Raw genomic sequence first — 5,557 nt, 5'->3', positions numbered from 1 at the left:
GTAAAAGATATATATTATAGATCCCTGCAGAATCCCATGGAAACCCGTTTTCCATAAAAGTTGTACCCAGGGCTTGGAGGGAGATCCTTCGTATCTTTTCAATATCCACCCTGACTGATTATCCAAATCACATTTACTACTTCAGTTAAAACGAGAGATTTTACCAAACGCAACTTACTACTGCCATACACATACCCCACAACATATGCTGCCAGGCCAGAATTCTTCCAAATCAAAATTATCGTACTATAAATAGAGAATATAATCCACGATACTGACAGCGGAGACTTGATGTATATACTATTTCTCCTAGTTCAGCAGATGATTCAATAATATCGAGCAATCCATAAAAAACAATGGTGCAGCCACGTGCAGGTTAAATAGTCGAAAGATAGTATTGTGTGGAAACGGAGAGAGAGAAAGCGAAACCACATGGCTCCCAGAGGTGGCGCCACATCGAACTAGGCTTTGTCGGCTAATTAAAAGTTGGCCCATAGTTGAAATGCATACATGTGATTTCATTTGCGTTGGCGCGTTTGGCTATCTGCATCGTTTTTTGTCACTCCGCATACCTGTTCCAATTGAGCCTGGCTGATCACATGCAAATAAAAAACAAACATCTGCATGTTGATTGATTGCCTGCATCCCCTCTAGCCTGCATGTGCTAAAACGGAAGGCCTGCTCTTTGGTTGCGAACTTGTTTGAGGGGAAACACAATTCCGGTTGTTTGGTTACATTCAAGACAGTTGTGTGGTAACCTCCTCCTCAATGTGATGAGGTTATCAAAGGCACACATGAACTACTAACAACTAAACTAGTAGCAACAGAACAATCTTAGACACAAATATAAGTCTTAACCACGCAGAACAAGTTTTAAACCAACATAGTACCATAAGTTCTTGACGAAACCCAAGTCTTAAAGCAAGAACCAACAAGAAACGGGCAACAGGAGCTCAAGCAGTCGCGGCGAAGTTCATTGTCGTGCTCCTTGCACTTGGTGACCACCTCCACGCCCTCGTTGTTGAAGACGATCACGTTCATGGTGTCAGGGGACAACAGCTTGAACATCAACATGTACCCAATCATGATCTGGTTAATGGCGGCAAAGTTGGCCCAACCCTGATCAAGGGTGACCCTGTCGTTGATCACCGTCACCCTCCATGCGCAGTCGGTGTTCGTCTTGAGCTTGAACTCTGTAGGGATGGCGGGGAAGTGCTTCGTGAAGTCCAGAGGCAACGGCGGACTCTCCAGCTTTAGAGCAAGGATAACCTTGCAGAAGTGGTTTGGTCCTGACTCCTGGTGGTAGTGGCCATAGTTCCTCCGCTTGGGGCTTGGGTGCTCATGCACTGGCACTTTTACCAATGGAGGCACAATCTCCTTGCCCTTCTCCAATGGTGGGACCACCTCCTTGCCCTTGTCCATCTGCATTATGAACAACATGTAGTTCAATGGTCAGCATTCATTCATATCGGCCTAAACCAGTGGAGGTCTACAGTCGCTCTGGAGGTTGCCGCCGCCGTCTTGGATCGCTTCACACTAGAGCTCAGGTTGTCGCCGCCGTCGTCGCCACTGGTGTGAGTGGGGAAGAGGGGAGAGAGCGGTGAGGGAAGGTGAGGGTAATTTATGACGACATGCCTGGAAACAACGCGACATATCGGGACCGCACCCACGCGTGCAACCGCCCACGCCCACGTGCCTAGTGTTGCATCGCGCGGGCCTGGCTCCACAAAAACGGCTGATTTGAGCGCTCCTCTGGATGTAGGCCCAGACGTGCTTTAATCTTCATGCTATGCAGGCCCAATAGTGAATGCGGGTAATCAAACAGATCTTTTTCTTTCCGCGCGGGCCTGGCTAAGGTATATGCAGCCTACCAAACGCGTCCATAACAGCACGACACACACAAGAGCAGCCAACTGCACCGCACCATAGGCACTGTAGGAAATCAAAGCACTGCAGCAAGCTGCACAGTAGGCTAGTAGACTACAGCGAACGGGTTTTTTCTAGTTTTATTTGACGGTGGTTTTTATATTAAAATATGAAGATGTTTTGAAAAATTGACAACATTTTTTTAAATATTTCATGGCAGCGCGACGCACACAAGAGAAGCCAACTGGGTTTCCCTTTTTTATTAAAGTTTGTCCAAGCATAACATGGGATCTACTTTTTAAGAACTCGACGAGAGAAACACAAAGTGAAAACTATTCATGATTTGAACGCACGGTTGAAGAGATAAAATATTTTGAAAATGACAAATCTACGAAAAATATAAAACTTTCAGGTTGTGACAAGTTTCGAACATGCAGTGCGCTCACTTCTCACCACTAGACAAGGTGGGAGCGACTTTTGTAAGGGATGCCACTTAACTAGTGAGTAGATAATAAGGGTAACCGAAACAAGGAAAACTTAAACCGGACTTCCTATTTAATGCTTATAGTGCCAATTACAATGTTATTGGTAGTTGGCACCCACGTCCTTTGATAACTTTATTTGGATAGACATATGTGTCTCTCTCCATTACTGGTTTTGAGACCTTCTAGAAGATTCTCTTCGGTTTTTCAGGCAGGGATTTTCTTTCTATTTTTACTTATATTTTTGTTTTGAAGCTGTTACTTATTTACTTATTATGTACTATTTTAGTTTCATTTTTCCTCTCAATTTTAATTTGTTATTTTATTTATTTTTCAATTTTTATATTTTGTAAATTCGTGAATGTTTCAAACCCATGAGCTTTTTCTACACTGCGTACTTTTTTTGAATTTACGATTTTAATATGATTGTACACATTCTTGGAATTTACTTACTCTTTTCAATTCATGAACTTTTTTAAAATTCAATTTTCTTTTTTATAATGTATCATTTTTTAACTTGTTAACTTGTTTCATGTTTATAAAGTTTTTTTCCACACTTGTGAACTTTTTTTAATGTATATTTTACAAAAATAGCTGGTAATCGTTTTTTCTTGAACCTTTCTCTACAGTGATAAAAAGGGAAAAAACGAGTGAATTTCACTAGAGCGGCCGAAAGAGAAAAAAACAGTGTGATTGTATTGAACGGAGCAAGCTTTACAAGCGCCTTTTGGTGCTATAGGGGTGATGAGGAGTTCTCAATGGGAACGATCCTTAAAAAGGGTGAACAGGAGGGAGCGGCGTTTCGGAACCCGGGCTTAGATGAGCCCGGGATGAACAGTAAAACCAAATTAAATAGTTTGATGCTCTCATTCTCACTCACCCATAGGAATATTTGGATGGGCTTGTTGTCCTTGCAGTCCACATAAAAGACAAATAGGGACCAACTAACCAGCGGGTGCCCCCTGCATAGCCTTCCTCACAGGAGCACTCGAGGGCCAGCCTCGTTGTGCACCCTGCGGTTGCCACGTGTAGCTCGCTGGGTGAAATAGTGGGTACTCTTTTTTGTTCTTGCACGTCCTCTTTTAGTTTTTTCTGTTTTTTCAGCTTCGGATTTAGCATGGATTTTCCTATATTTCTCTTGATTTTCTTTTTCCCCCATGAAGCTAACCGTGTAAAATGCAAAAGTTGTGCTTCCCGAAAAGTGAAAAGCACAATTGTGCATCCCGTGAACCACAAACTATGCTTCTTCGAAAAGTCATGATTGTGCACCGCGTGAGACACAAAATTGCTTTGTGAAAATTGAAAAGCACAGTTGTATCTTTTTTAAAATATTCCAATAAAAATTGAAATTTTGAACAAATTTGGAGATCTCAATAATATTTTTGAAAGGCAAAAATGTTTCTGCTAACCAAAAAATTGAAGTTCCAAACAAAATTTTAAAACCTGCCTTTTTTTAGTTTTAACTGAAGTTTCAAGAATTTCAAAGTTTCTCTTGAAAAGTGCATTTTGTAAATCCCATACATTTTTTGAAACTGTGATATTTTTAATTTCCACATAAATTTTGATAATGCCAAACATTTTTGAAAATGCAAACATTTTATAGAATTTCCAAAAAAATGAAATTTCTGTAGACATTTTACAAAAAAAATATAAATAGAAAAAATAAACAAATTTGAAAAAGAAAACCCAAGTAAACCAGACCTCACTCGGAAATACCTCGACAAGCATTGGTTGGGCCCATGTATGCGCTGCCCTGTATCTTTCAACGCCTATGCACAATGCGTCAGATAGGGTTTTCCTCATTTGGTGCTGTCATTCTCACTGACCCATAGGAATACTTGGATGGGCTTGTTGTCCTTGTAGCCCAGATAAAAGAAAAAGCCCATAAGATAAGAATGAGAGAATAACGGATGCTAATGGATAGTAAGGGGACCAACTAACTAGCGGGTATCCCCTGCGTAGCCTTCGCAACAGCACCGCGTGAGGGCCGCCTCGTGGTGCACCCAGCCGTCGCCACGTGTACTGAGCTGGCGCAAACGCCGGAGGACTTCTTTTTGTTCTTGCACGCATTTTTTTTATTTGTTTTTTCTGTTTTTCAGGGTTCGGATTTTGCATGGATGTTCCTAGACTTCTCTTGATATTTTTTGTTTTCCCCGCATGAAGCTCACCGTGTAAAAGCAAAAGTTGTGCTCGCCGAAAAGTGAAAAGAAGTATTGTTCATCATGTGAAGCACAATTGTGCTTCCGCATGAAGCATAAACTGTGCTTCTTCCAAAAGTGAAAGAATGATTGTGCATTGCATGAAACACAAACTTGCTTCCTAAAAATTGAAAGAAGATTGCATGTTTTAAAATATTTTTGAAAGGAAAAAAAAGTGAGTGATTTTCAATGGAGCGGACGATAAAAATAACAGGGCGAGTGCCTCGAACAGAGCAAGCTTTACATGGGAAGCGCCATTTAGTTCTATAGCTTTAACGAGGAGCTCTCGGTGGGAAGACCCTTCAAAGGGGTTCTCCTCTTCAGCGTGTAGGTCACGCGCGAGCAAGCGCCCGCGCACCCCCTTGCTCCACCGTGCAGAGAAGTGGCCGGCCCGTATTTGCACGGAGTTCACACATATGAGCATCTTGTAATACAATTCTTATTATTTTTATTTTTTTCTATTTTTTTTAATTTTACTGTTCTCCGGGTGCATCTGAGCTCGGGTTTCGAATTGAATTTATTTTGTTTATTTTTTCCACATGAAACACATCGTGCGAAAGCAAATTTTTGCTTCCAAAAAGTGAAAAGTACAGTTGTGCTTTTGCATGAAGCACAAACTGTGCTTCTTTGAAAAGTAAAAAAGCATGATTGCGCACTGCACGAAACGCAAATCATGCATCCCAAAAATTGAAAAGCATAGATGTGCATCGCGTGAAGCACAAAATGTGCTTCCCAAAAAGTTAAAAGCACAATTACGGTCCACCCTGAAGTTCAGTTGTGCTTTCGCGTGAGACACAAACTGTGCTTCCTCAAAACTTAAAATGCATAGTGGCGCACAGCGTGAAGAACAAGGGAAAGCAAAGTTGTGCGCGCCGTGAAGCACAAACTATGCTAGCCCAAAAAACTGAAGCATAAAATTTGCTTCCCTGTGAAGCATAAAATTTGCTTCCCTGTGAAGCATAAACTGTGCTTCCTTGTCAAGCACACTTTTCCTACCGGTTTTCCTTTTCT

The sequence above is a fragment of the Triticum dicoccoides genome, chromosome 4A (genome assembly GCF_002162155.2).
Source record: "Triticum dicoccoides isolate Atlit2015 ecotype Zavitan chromosome 4A, WEW_v2.0, whole genome shotgun sequence".
NCBI classification, from domain to species: Eukaryota; Viridiplantae; Streptophyta; class Magnoliopsida; order Poales; family Poaceae; genus Triticum; species Triticum dicoccoides.
The sequence above is the reverse complement of the archived record's forward strand: the minus strand, read 5'-3'. Positions refer to the sequence as shown.